Below are 15,261 nucleotides of genomic sequence, written 5' to 3' on the forward strand. Positions count from 1 at the left end.
TCCGTGTATAAACACGCTAAACCGATAACCGAACCAATATGATATTTGTTATCGGCTGTCATTTAATCGGTTATCGGCACTTAACATTTTAGTTATCAGTTTAACTGATAAGAAAATGTCTTCTAGGAGCTAACTGTTCGGTTTAACTGATAAATCAATACCGATATATCAATAACATTTTTCACGGTTCAATTCATTGATTAAACTAAAATTTGCACACTCCTATTTCCAACTATCTCAAATTAATACTACATTATAACCGGATAAAGAAATATTATTGATATTCTATATTTATTTAAAAAGTATCAAACCACTTAAATACAACATATATATCATGATAATAGTTAGAAAAATTAAGAGAAATTGTAGTCCAACATAAGAGGAAAACAAAAAACAAGAACGAGGAAGAAGAATGAACCGGGAAAAAAGAAAAAAAAAAGAAGAAGAAGAATAAACGACCTTATAGTGGCTAGCGGAACCGACAACATTTTTGAGAACCCTAAGCTTTTCTCTTTTTATTTATATTTGGTTTTAAAATTTATCTGAAATATTGAGATTTGCGGAAAAAAAAAAATACCTTCAGCAAGTTTAAATTGTTATGGTTTCATTTTTAGTTTGACTTTTTTGGATTTTAGAAAGAAAAAGAGACAAAAAAATAAGGCCTCCGTGTAGGCGTGCCTGGTGTTTTGTTGAAAACAAAAAATAGAGTGAAGTGAAGTTAATAAAAGGTGACCAGAGGGTATCGATCCCTGGTCCAAGATGTGAAATAAGAATACCTGGGACCCTTTTCACAATTGAACCAATGATGTTTTTTGATACTGGTTCCAGATCAAATATTCTTATATATTTAATGAATTTCACATTATAAATACAAGGTTCGGGAGAAAGTTATGGATTCTCGGGAACCCCCACCCTATACTGTGGGTCCGCCCCTGATTGCAGTGCATAGTCTAATCAAAAATTGCTACCTAATGAAGTTGAAAGGATATTTTTTATTTTCAAGGGAGAAATAATTTTTTTTTCTAGCACAATTGTTTTCTATTACTTCGGTCAGTATTATAATTTGTAGTTATACGCAATCTATGAATTGGTGTAATATTTTCTTATGCATTTTTTGACATTTCAACGATACATTGTTTAATTATGAACATGTGCAATGGTGGCTATGGTTACAAATGCTTCACGTTTTAAAGTTTTTGCCTTGTCGTTAAGAAACTATAATGTCCGCCTCTTTACAGCCACATACATATCAAGAAGTTGTTATCAGGTGAAAGTAGTATTTTTTTAGAAATTGTTCAGAAATTCGATTAATATATATATCTTCATTAGGATAACTACGGTATCACTGTCAATTTTAAGACATACACCTGCAAAAAAAGTAGTAGTTATTTGTTAAGAGATACTTAATAATTAGTGATCTAAAAATTCAATTGATGTTATAAATCTTAATAGCACGTACAAATATCCTTTGGCTTAATTAATCAAACTTATGAGTCCTATATCTGTGAAATTGACATTAGAATATCGATCAGGAAAAAAGGTAAAACCGGTAAAATGACTTGGATATGTCCCTGATCCCTTACACAAATTACCTAAAATAAACCACATATAGGAAACAGACACTCACGACTTCCGGTGTGAAGCACAGCCTACATGAGTCTCAAGCTGTGAAGGGCTGACCTGTAACTTGTAAGAACACGAGTACTTTAGCATAAGACAACTGATTTTAATAGTTAATTACGGAACACAGAAATTACGTACCTCAGTATTGTAAGAGTAGCAATAAATTCCATAACCTTTTCTTATAACCGTCGGGCAATTTATGCCAGGAGACAGCAAGCTGCAAACTAAAATTCCAAAGAATATAAGTAAGAAAAAACCTAGTGAACAATTATTTGACAAGTAATTAATTTTTATTCCACTAAAAGAGTACAAAGTGAATGACCTTTTGTTGCAGAATGTAGTGCCCAGAAATGGGAAAACATATTAGTCTTTTGGGAAATGAAATATGATATCGTGCTTTGATAATTGGTGTGCACTTTTATAGGGTAAACTAATGCATGTAAAAGGTTGTAAGGATATGATCTGTAACTGAAAACCATTATGTCTAATAATTAACAAATTCATAGCTGACTATTACTACATGGAAGATGTAAGGAAGAAAAACTGAAATGTAAATTAAAAGGCAAAATAATATCCCATTATTAGGATGTGGGAGATGGGGGAAAATAACTGCAATGTAAATTAAATCTAAAAAGTAATTCTTTTAACTATTAAGGATAAAATAGTCACTCAGTTTTTGAAGGATATTTTCGTAATCTAACTTTTAACTATGGGGTTTCCACTTTTAGTATAATAGTATAATATGATGATTCATTCATATGTAAAGGAATAAGTTGCTGAGACCTTTCTTGTTTATCTTCATTAGTTTTTACTTTTGTTCTTTGTTCACCGTTTTCTGAACACATTTTCTGATTTATAGTGTGTAATTATTGAATATGGACATGCTTTCTGTACTAAAAAGCATCATATTTTTCATGATATCCTTTATCTTAAATGAGTATCAGTCACTTTACTAGGGCATTTTTCTTTCTTTTGTATCAGAAAAGTCACTTATCTTTTGCAATTTCACTCAAAAGCTCATTTTTCTTTCTTCTATACCAGAAAATTCACTTTTCTTTTGCTATTTCACTCACAAGGTCACTCAAGCCGGAAGGTGATATATCCCACTACTTTTTAAGGTGGCTTTGTTCACGTATTTCCAAAAGAAAATTACCCATAACCAAAATACTTCTTGTTCTTACCACTTCCCTTTCTCTCCTGGAAATAAGATGTAAGCCAGAATACTTGCCTTTTGCTTAGGAAAGAAGGCACATGCTTATTAAGATTATGCATGAGATTTTGCTTAAAACAGATAAAAAAGGAGTAGAAATATCGTACCTTAAGAGGCAATGAGTCAAGTCTTTACATAGTACTTAGTCAATGAGGAAGGAGAGAGGAAAAGTCTTCCATCTTGGCCCTCTATTGAATCTTTTTCCCTTTCCTCAAAGTCTGTAACAAAATTCCAAGTCCACAGGTAGAATATTAAACCAGATAACAAGATTAATATTGCAGAAGAACTCACTTTTCCAATTTTCTTGATATGGCTTCTACTTTCTTGTTTTTGTGTTGTTTAATGATCTTTAACCTACTTCAAGTACAAGGTAACTTCGAATCCAACTGCACCGAGGAATTCGAGTGTCGAATACTCGGAGTTATGAAGTTTTCTTTCACAGATTCCAGCAACCCTGATCGCGGATTGTGCAATTTTAATTGTCAGGCTAAACCATATCCAAAGATTGACCTTGGTGGACACAAATATGATGCTTTAGTCAAGAAGCGTGATTTTTTCCTGATTTCAGATCCTAAGCTTCACAAGCACTTAGAAAACAAAAGTTGCAAGTCTTTTTATAAAAATTCTCATTTCCAAACTCCCCTTTGATTTCTTTCCAAATTGTTCCTAATTTAACCTTGTACAGATGCAAACATAGTCATGACAACAATATCCAAAAGACAACTGATTCCTTTTTCCAAGATTTTGATAGATACAATAAGTGTAAAGATTTTGATGTTTACTATCACCATCCCAAAAAAGCATTGGGAAATACTAGTGCTAAGATTAAGTGACAAACTTCCAAAGCTCTGTTCACTGGTACAATTGCCAATTCCATTGCCTACACCATCTAAATCATATTCCAGTGACTTGTTTGAACTGTTAACTTCTAGTATTCTTCTAGACTGGGAGTTGTCTAAAGATTGTCATGACTGTCTTGACAAAGGAAGGAAATGTCTGATCGGCGACGAACACAACTTTCACTGCTCCAAAGGTATAAGCAACTTAAATTTTGGTGAAAAAAAAAACTCTTGCTCTGCTTGTTCTATTCAGGTCAATCTAAAAAGCTTTATTTTTCTTTTACAGCAGGACAAAAAGGACAAGGTAAGTTGAGAATGATTATTCTGGCCTCAGGTAATTGTTTGTTATTACCAATATTTGTTGCCAGTAGCAACATTTTTACTTAAAAGTAGTTAGTGGCGGAGTCAGGATTTTCAATATGGATCATCTAAATATAAAAAAATAAACACAAGAAGCCAAGGGAATTCAATATATACTAAATATACATAAAAAATAATTTTGACCTTGTATATACAATGTATCGCTTAGCATACTGTTTTGTTGTGAGTATTGTTCTGTTTTCCTATTTGACCTGCTTTTTTGTTATTGCTTTATTCTGAGCCGAGGATCTATTGGAAACAACCTCTACCTACCTCCCAAGGTAGGGGCAAGGTCTGCATGCACTCTACCCTCCCCAGATCCACTTGTGGGATTACACTGGATATGTTGTTGTATATACAATGTAATTTATTCGGCGAACCCCCTGGCTCCGCCCCTTAGTAGTACACTTTCAAAGATTCAAACTTTGATTAATGTATCTTGTGTTTTTCTAGTTTTAAGTGGAGTCAGTTTGATCCTAGTATCTTCCATTGTGTCACACCCCTTTTTGGGCCCCTGCGATGAACGCACACAGGTTTTTATTGTTTAATGGTTTTTCCATTTGAAGTGACGGTTTTGAATAGGGATTATTTATTTACAGAGTCGTCACTTGGAATTGAGTTATGGTGTTCCAAGTCACCTTATTGAACCCTAATCAAAAGGAAATGACTCTTTATTTTTTGTCCACGAAAACAAAAGACTGGATAAGGAATTTTGTTTACCAGGGAGAAGGTGTTAGGCATTCCCCGAGTCCCGTGGTTCTAGCACGATCGCTTTTATCGGCTTATACTTAGTTATAATTAATTCTTGGATAAAACATGTTTTAATTGTTTAAGCTTAGGGGCGTGTATGCACACAAAGTCTTTCATTAATTATATTATTAGAGTGTCAAGGAGTGGGGTTGCCCACATGACTTTTATTTGATTATATGCATTTAACCAAGGAACGGGTCTGTCCACATGATCAACACAATTTAAAACGCGCCTAAAGAGTCTACCGTTAAAGCCAATTATTTGTTTCTAAAATGCGAGACTTATTATTGTTTTAGTCATTTTTCACTCTTTGACAACGGATTTTGAATAAATTCGCAACCCATCTCGCTCCCTTACAATTGATTTTTTCGTTCTTTTCTTTTATACTTGACAACGGGGTTCGAAATAATTCGCACCCCATCTCGCTCATCTCACAACCAATTATTTAATTAAATAGGCCTTTAAGGTTGATATAGGCCTCGAATTATACTTTTGAGATTGACGCATATGATTAAATAAATGAAAAGACCATATCATGGCAAATAACGCCTCACACTATTCTAAACAAACTTTTCAGAAGATAATGTATCACTGACGAATGAACATATCCACAGAACAAATGTCTCCTTATTTTCTATAAAAATTATTAATAGTGCAACATTTCAAATGAGTAAGCCAATCATTTCTCAAGAAAGCATTAAATTATTTCAAGTATACGTAGAATAAGATAAAGAGGAAAAGCAAAAGAATGGACCATTTAATAATAAAGACGCATTACATACGTAAAGCAATAATAGCAAAATAATTTGGAACCCATAATATAGAATTAATTCTTGAAGCCCTTTTGTTTTTATTACCCAAACTACAACTCAAATCATTTCATTAGTAATCAATATTCTAACATTAGTGAATCTTCAGATTTTAAGAAAAATGGAACCTACACTGAAACATAAAGAGAGCTTGATAAAAAATAAAAAAATAAAAAGGAAGAAAGCAATCAAAAACAAACAAAAACGTACATGATTTTCTTGAGACCCCAAACTTATCAATTTTATATCATTTCTTCCTAGCTCCTTTGACCCAAATAAAGCCTATTTTTCAATTTATTAAACATACTAACCGAAACACACTAACACGTAGATCTGTCTAAAACAATATGCTAAACAGTGATAATATAAGGAAATAATCTTATGTAATCATATTCTTATATAGAAAAAAAAAACTCTAACAAAAATAGAGACACTAATCAGTTACGAAACAAACGAGAATATGAACAAAAGATAAATATAAAAGAAAATAAAATAAGCACGCACGAACAAAGTCCACATGTATTAGGCTATGGATCAAAAATAACATCTAAAATAGCAAGAAAAACCCAAAAAAATGCATGAAAAGTAAAGAACCTCAAGCTAGTGGGAACTTTCTTCTTTGATTTATGTTATTTCTTAACTTGAACTGGAACCGCAAACGGACAAAGCAACCTCGACAACACCCAACTCTCGAAACCCCCAACCAAGCGTTGTTCTCTTGATTTCGAATGATCTCAAAGGTATTTTAATGGAGTAAAGAAAGTTGTTTTTGCTAGGATATTAAAGAAACTCGGAAGAATTAGCTATTGGTGACATTTTAGTTTTGAAATTACCATAGGTGACTCGTGAGGATCACTTAGAAGCAAAATCCAATTAAATTTGGGATTAAGAAGATTGAGGTCCAAAATGTATTTTTTCAAAAAAAATATTTTTTTTAAAAAGTTTTGATATTTTTATTTGCTTTTTCACCAGCCCCCCCCCCCCCCCCCCCCCAATTTTTTTTTTTTAAAAAAAGTTTTGATATTTTTTATTTGCTTTTTCACCAACCCCTCCTCTCCTCCTCCCACCCCTACCCCTGCCCCACACACCCCCACCCCAAAATTTTCTTTTTTAAAAAAAAAAAAATTTGATATTTTTTATTTGCTTTTTCACCCTCCTCTTCCTCCCCATCGCCCCCCCCCCCCCCCCTCCAAAAAAAGCCCCCAAACCCAATATTTTTTTATTAAAAAAAAAGTTTTAATTTTTTATTTGCTTTTTCATCAGCCAACCCCCTCCTCCTCCTCCCACCCCTCTCCCCAACTGTTTTTTTAAAAGTTTATGATTTTCTTTATTTAATTTTAGGGAAAATACATAAATACCCCCCTAACGTATACTCGGATTAATTATGACACACCCAACCTTTGCGGGCAACCTATTACCCCCCCTGGTCTTTTTTTTTAGTATTTTTGTGGCCTTTTAGGCTGACATGGCACCAAAAAAAATTATAATTTAAAAATGGCTAGTGAGGGCAGTAAAAATAGTTTTTATATTTTAATAAAAATTAATTTTTAAAAATTTATTTATATTTTATCCTCTCACCCACCCCCCACCCTCCCTTTCTTCCACATTTCAATTGTTAAAGCTACTAATTGCAATTTTTCAAACCCTAATTCTTTATGCCCAATTGTTAAAGATTCAATCTTTATTGATTTTGGAGAAGATTTAGCTTAGTTGGAGACCAACCCAAATGCTAAATGTGAGTCCTTTATCTCAGCAAAATGTGAGTCCTTTATCACCACCATTATCACCACCGCCACATCAGCACTACCGCCATCCACCACCACCTCTAAAATCTATGCATTTTGCTCCAAAAACGACAACCTTGGAGAGTAAAACTCTAACCACGATAAAAACAACGATAAAAAGCACGATAAATCTCATGGGAAATCGAAAAAAAAGGCAAATTGGGGGAAGAAACTAGAATGTTTGTTGGTGTTGCTGGGTCTTGCAGGTGTGTGTGTTGGGATTCTTGTTGATCAAGAGAAGATAATTAACTTTGAATATTTGGTTTTGTTTATTTGCTATATCCGTACAATCTCGATTTTTTTAGGGGGGGGGGGTGGCAGCCTGAAATGATGAAGAAGAAGAAGGGGGGTTTATGATAAAATTGAATGTGTGTGTTAATGGAGGAAGAAAATGGGTTGAATGTTTCTTAAAAATAAGCTCTTTATGATTGATGATTAAATTGAATGTGTGTGTTAATGTAGGAAGAAAATGAGTTGAATGTGTGTGTGTTAATGGAGTAAGAAAATGGGTTGAATGTGTGTGCATTAATGGAGGAAGAAAATGAGTTGAATGTGTGTGTTAATGGAGAAAGAAAATTGGTTGGTTAATTTCTTGAAAAAATATTTATGATTGATGAAAGGAATTGAATGTGTGTGTGTGGATGGAGGAAGAAAATGGGTTGATTGTGTGTGTGTGTGTTAATGGAGGAAGAAAATAGGTTGAATGTGTGTGTTAATGGAGGAAGAATATGGGTTGATTGATTTCTTGAAATGAAGAAGAAGAAGATGAAGAAGAAGGGTTTAGTGATGAAGAAGATAAAATTAGTGGAGGGTTTAATGGTTAATTAGAGGTTAATTAGTGTAAATATAATTAATAAAAGAAAAATAAAATTAAAAAAAGAAAGGAAAAGTAGCACCAATGTGGCATTGATGTGGCGCCGATGTGATGGAGAGTGTGCAACACTCTCCACTGTGCAACTGGGCGTTAAAATTTTTTGGTGCAACGTTAGCCTAAAAGGCCACAAAAATACTGAAAAAATAAGGCCGGGGGGGGGGGGGGGGGTAATAGGTCGCCCGCAAAGATTGGGAGCGTCATAATTAATCCGAGTATACGTTGGGGGGTATTTATGCATCAACCCCCCCTCCCCCAAAAAGAATTAAAAAGAATTAATTTTTTTAACTAGTCCCCACTCCTCCACCTCCCACCCCTCACCCCCTCTCCCCGCCCCCAAAAAATTTTTTAATTTTTTTTAATCACTCCCCACTCCTCCTCCTCCCACCCCCCTCCATCCCCCAAAAAAAAAATTTGAAAAGTTTTTCTTTTTGTATTTTTGCACCCCCCACCCTTCCAAAAAAAAATTGTTTAAAAAAAGAAGTTTTGAAAAGTTTTTATTTCTGTGCACCACCTCCCCCCCCCCCCCCCCCCCCCACACACACACACAAAAAAAAAAGTTTTTTCTTGAAAAGAAATTTTGAATTTTTTTTTTTGGTTTCTCACTTCCCCCCCCCCCCCCCCCCCAAAAAAAAATCTTGAAGGGAAGGTTTGAATTTTTTCTTTTTGGGTTTAGGAAAAGTTTTGATAAAATCCAGGTTGTTGTTGTTGTGTGTTTGTAGTGAAATAGATGATTTTTCTGCTGCTATCCTGGTATGGTTCAGGGTTTAGAAAAATATATCCAACAGATAGTTTTTTTGTTCTTGTCCTGGTATTTATCTGGTTCTGGTTGTAGAAGATAACCAACAGATTTGTAGTTATTGCAAAAAGTTCTACACTTTTTGCAATAAGTAGATAATCTGTTGCAGCGACTCACTAATCTGTTGGACATAGCTTCAGTTATTTGGTTCTGTTTATAGAAGATATCTAACAGATTTATAGTTGTTGTAACAAGTAGACAATCTGTTGCAACAACTACAAATCTGTTAGACATAGCTTCAGTTATTTGATTCTGTTTGTAGAAGGTATCCTACAGATTTGTAATTATTGCAACAAGTTCTACATTTGTTGCAACAAGTAGACAATCTGTTGCAACAACTACAAATCTGTTGGACATAGCGTCAGTTATTTGGTTCTGTTTGTAAAAGATAACCAACAGATTTGTAGTTATTGCAATAAGTTCTACACTTTTTGCAACAAGTAGATAATCTGTTGCAACGACTCACTAATCTGTTGGACATAGCTTCAGTTATTTGTTTCCTTTTGTAGAAGATATCTAACAGATTTGTAGTTGTTGCAACAAGTTCTACACTTGTTGTACCAAGTAGGCAATCTGTTGCAACAACTACAAATCTGTTGGACATAACTTCAGTTATTTGGTTTTATTTGTAGAAGGTATCCTACAGATTTGTAATTGTTGCAACAAGTAGACAATCTGTTGCAACAACTATAAATATGTTGGCTGTCCAATAGATTTGTAGTTGTTGCAACAAGATCTACACTTGTTGCAACAAGTAGACAAACTGTTGTAACAACTACAAATCTGTTGGACATAGCTTCAGTTATTTGGTTCTGTTTGTAGAAGATATCCAGCAGATTTGTAGTTGTTGCAACAAGATCTACACTTGTTGCAACAAGTAGACAATCTGTTGCAACAACTACAAATTTGTTGGACATAGATTCAGTTATTTGGTTCTGTTCGTAGAAGATATCTGATAGATTTGTAGTTGTTGCAATAAGTTCTACACTTGTTACAATAAGTAGACAATCTATTTATGAATCAGCAAATGTTGAGAAAAGATATAGCTAAATTGACAGCCAAACTGACAATCAATCATTAGAAAGAGATGAAGAACAGAGCCGAGAAGTAGTAGATACAAATGAAGAAAGTGAAGAAGAACTAGAAGATGAAGAAACTGATGATGGAGATGGATGAATAAAATAGTTCACATCAATTCACTCTAATGATCATTGAATTTAGTGCATACTGACTTAGTCGATCATCTTTCCTGACATAAAATACCATTAAATTGATTAAGATTTCCTTTGTTTATCACTAAATATCGTTGATTCCCTTTGTTGATCACTAAATATGAGCGGATCAAGTAGTATCTGCTGCAACAACTGTAATATCTGTTGCAACAAGTGTACTATCTGTTGCAACAACTGTAGTATCTGTTGCAGTAAATGACATAGTTGTTGAACAGGTCCTTACTCTTGTTGGATAAAACACAACAAGTTACCCAGTTTCTGCAACAAGTCACTCCACTTGTTGGAAAAACTCCAACATGTAACTTAGTTACTGCAACAAGGCCTGTCAGTTGTTGCAACAGATTGCTTACTTATTGAAAATCTTTTAGAAGTTGGATAAAACACAAGTTACTAGTTGTTGCAACAAGTCCTATTATTGGTTAGATAAAACCCAACAAGTTACAGAGCTGTTGCAACAGATTCACTACTTGTTGGAAATTGTTCAACAATTTATTAACAACAATACACACATTTATGATTGGACACGATCAACATATCATATAAACTAAGTTCACAAACACCAAGAACATAAATTACCATTCTAAAAAAGAACAACATTTAAATGCCATAAAGTTCCAACATATAACTATTATTACAACACGGTGCAATTAACAACTATGGAGCATTTTGGCTTGGACAACAACTACAAATCTGTTGGATATCTTCTACAAACAGAACCAAATAATTGAAACTATGTTCCACAGATGAATGAGTTGTTGCAATAGATGTCCAACAGATTTATAGTTGTTGCAACAAGTTATACATTTGTCGCAACGAGTATACAATATGTTGCAACAACTATAAATCTGTTGGACATTGCTTCAGTTATTTGGTTGTGTTTGTAGAAGATATCCAGCATCTTAATCACTTATTCAACAACTGAAGAATCTGTTGCAGCAACCTATTCACTTGTTGCAACAGTTACATCATTTGTTGCAACAAATTCTTCAGTTGTTGGGGAATTCTGTTACTTCTTGTATTTTGTTTGATCAAATGCTGCACTTCTTATTATATGTTTACTTTGAATGATGCACTAATCAGTTAAAGCTTTTTTTTCTCCTGTGTGTAGATAAAATGTCTCCAGCCAAAAGAAAAGTTGAGAAATCAACTGAGGGTCATAGAGATAATAAAAAAGCCAGAGTGCAATCATCATTAGAAAATCTTGTTGATTTAGCAAAATCTATTGTTGAATCAGCAAATATAGAGGAAAGAGACAACCAAACTGACAATCAATCCTCAGAAAGAGATGAAGTACAGAGCCAAGAAGTAGTAGATACAAATGAACAAAGTGAAGATGAATTAGAAGCTGAAGAAACTGCTGATGGAGTAGATGAAGGAGATGGATTGGATAAAGATGATGAAAAGGACAGTGCTTCCGAAAATACGGTTTACTTGTCGACGTTCATAGCTGAATTAAGAACAAAGAAGAGAAACAGTGTGAATGCCAATTTAATTACAGAATATTCTAGTAGATTGGACATAGATCATAACAGACCTTCCATTGACGGGGTCTTCAAGGTTTTCAGTATTGACAAGTATGTCGTTGAATGAAAATAATGATTTGACCGTTGATCTTACAGTCAAATCAGGCATGGGCAAGAACTTTGATATGTTTAGAATAATTCTTAAAAAGCAGGGGTTGGAGGATTTTTTAAGGAAAAGCTGTTTTGGGGTGTATTTGGATCTGTCTGAAGAGACCGGTGCATAGTTTCAAATGAAAATGGTATATGTGCTTATGAACCGTAGAATTCTTTCGGATGCAAAGGATGAGCTTTGGATTAATTACTGTGGCATGCCGGTGTGCTTTGTCTTGAAAGATTTTGCCATAGTTACTGGTCTTAGATGTCATCCTTGTGAACTTCCTACTGTTGTATTGAATAAGCCAGCCCGGACTAGCAAGACAGCCAAAGAAACCAAGAAAGTAGGAAAGGGTGGAAAAGATAAGAGTGAAACTAGTTTGGTGGAGTTAGTTGGAAAAAGCTACAAAGGAGATAAGCTGCTTGTAGATTTGCAGTCCAAAACCATGTTAAAAAAGCATAAGCAGTCCTTGTGTTTAGTTTGGTTTGTGCACTGTGTTCTTATGGCAAAAGATACAAGTATGAACATACCACTTGGTTTGCTTAAACTTGCGGAGGACTATGAGGCATTCAACAACCATGGATGGGGCCGGGAAAGCTTGAAGTTGACTGTTGGCTATTTATCGAAAGAACAGTGAAGACAGTCAATCTATATGGCTTCCCTTGGGCTTTCCTGGTAAAGCATTTGCAATGTCAATTTCTTGTACTTTTTGTATTTCTATCATCATTCTGATTTTACTGGTATCTTGTTTTCTAGGCTTGGGCATTTGAAGCCATTCCTCACCTTCGACAACAAGTGAAGGACTACCCTTCAGAAATGTCTTTTCCAAGAATGCTTGTATGGCTGATTGCAAAGAGCAACAAAAGATTGAGTGTTGATCTTTTTAACCCTCCTTTGGAAGAGGTAAGCCTTAAGATATGTATATAGAATAAACTTGGTCATCTGTTGGATAATGTCCAACAAGTATGACATCTGTTGCACCAAATTACTAATCCGTTGGACAATGTCCAACAAGTATGACACCTGTTGCAACAAGTTACTAATCTGTTGGACAATGTCCAACAAGTATGACACCTGTTGCAACAACCTAGTATCTGTTGCATTTCATGATTTAGGACCATTTTAATATATCTACTTTTTTATTGTAGGTTGTGTACCCGTGGCTTGTCCCGACAGTACGGGAGTTGGAGATGCCATTCCTTGTTTCCTTTGAGCCATTACAATCTGTTCCTGATAAAATGATTGAGGGGGTGAAATTAGAATTGGCTGGAGTGACAGCCATCAAAAGGGAATCAGTTGTGGTCGATGTTGGTGGTGGTAGTGTTATTGCTGGTGGTCAACCTGCTGTTGATGATGTTGCGGCAGAAATTTTCGGTGAAAAAATAATAGATGATAATGTTGATTTTGGTATACAAAATCCAATTGGTGGTGTTGTTAGTGGATAAACTCTAATTGGTGGTGATGTCGGTGGACAAACTCCAATTGATGGAGATGTTAGTTGTGGCGGATTTGGTGGTAGATTTTCCTTTGTTGGTGCCGACACATCGAAATGTGCTTGTGAATGCACCTATTGCAAGCGGCGAATGGATGATTTGATAAAAAACGTTAAGAAGTTGGTGAAGGCACAAAAAGACACAAATTTTTCTTTACAGATTTTGTTATCCAAGAGGGGTGTCAATCCATCCAAGAAGCTGACCTCACCCTATACTTCTATTCGTATTCGCAAGAAGGGAAATGCAATTTCCAAGGCACTTGTCGAGGTTAGGTCCAGGAAATCTTCTACACCCCACAAAGTAGCTGCTGTTGTTTATCTTAAAAAGGTAAATGTGTATAAGCTTGCAGATGCTCAAAAAATGAAAAAGCTTGAAAAATTCGTCAAAGCCAAGAAAAACAAGGGTACGATGTATTCATTGCATGAATTTAAGGCCGATGACTTCAGGATAATGACAAGCATGGAAGATTGGTGGCTGGCCAGTGTAAGTTTGAAAACAACAATTATTTTTGTTGAAACAAGTCTTATTTTGGTTGTATTAGTTGCAACAGGTTATATATTTTTTGCAACGAGTGGAACACTTGTTGCAACAAGTATTGGTCTTGTTTCAACAACTCACTTAGTTGTTGGAGATTGCTTTCAGCAGTTGGGTGAAATAGACCCAACTGATGTAAGCAATCTCCAACAACTACGAGAGTTGTTTGAACAAGTGGAATACTTGTTGCAACAGGTGATTGCAACAACTCACTTAGTTGTTCAGGTTACTGATCATTCCTTATACCTTTAATGCAGTATGTTGATGAAATTATGCTCTTAATGCGTGTGAGGCAAAGCACTTTCACTGAGCACTATGCTTCCACATATATAATCATGGATCTCAACTTCTACAATATCATGCTCAAGCGATACACAGAGTTGTCGGATGAAAGCACACAGCCGGAAGCTATTCCATTCAATCAAATGCTTGATGATTTTATATGGGATGATGATGTTATCACTTACTGTAGAGGTACTGTACTAGCCAAAGGTGGTCGGAGTGGGTTGGTGCCAAAAGGGTGCTTACTATCATGAACATAAATTTCAGACAGTTTGCCACTCTCGAATTCATAATTGAGGAGGGGGTGATAAATGTTTATGACTGCAACGTCCCAAAAATCCAAGAGAATGAGTTCTTCATCCACATCCAGCCAGTAATTGAATTATGGCCGAAACTACTGAAGCAGAGTGGAATGTTTGAACGCTTGCCTGAAAAGCTGCTCAACGAAGCTTGGAAATTTGTGCTAAAGGAGAATCTCCCCCGCAATGAAACTACAATGGCATGCGGATCGTATTCACTTGCTTTTATTGAGCATTTGCTTACCGGTACTAACATGACGAAGCCCGAGACTCTATTGTGCGACAACTCAGTGGCGAGGATGCAGTGGCGGTGGGCAGTGGGTGTGATAGTGTTACATCACGTATTTTCATGTGTTGGAAAGGGTCCGAGTTAAATGATATTAGTAACGAAAATGAGGTTATCCTCCCAAGTTTGTGGGTGGTTGTAGTAATGATACAGATGTGTTATAAATATTTGAAGTTAAACAAATCTAAGAAAATAAGTTTTGTCGAGGTTCGAAATTTATTTGATGAAATACGGTCCAAGCTATAATATCCCGTATTATTGGACTAAAAATTTAATCGTCCAATATTAGCAAAAATTACCCGAGCCCGTAAAATTCGATCATATTCAAGGATGGGAATCGAGAGCTCGGTGTACAAAGAGTTTGAGGTACCGAAATAATTTAGGACTTAACAAGTGTGACCACGGTGATTGAGAATAATATTTTATGTGTACCAAAAGGGACTATGGACTAGTGCTATGTCACATAATCATGA

At 35.1% G+C, this 15,261-nt stretch overlaps 1 pseudogene; it reads left to right on the plus strand.

Moving 5' to 3' along the window:
• The first annotated feature begins 2,894 nt into the window (after positions 1–2,894).
• The window catches only part of LOC132639861 (LEAF RUST 10 DISEASE-RESISTANCE LOCUS RECEPTOR-LIKE PROTEIN KINASE-like 1.1), a 68,391-nt pseudogene continuing 56,024 nt past the window's right edge, over positions 2,895–15,261 (plus strand).

Source organism: Lycium barbarum, chromosome 5, assembly GCF_019175385.1.
Source record: "Lycium barbarum isolate Lr01 chromosome 5, ASM1917538v2, whole genome shotgun sequence".
NCBI lineage: Eukaryota > Viridiplantae > Streptophyta > Magnoliopsida > Solanales > Solanaceae > Lycium > Lycium barbarum.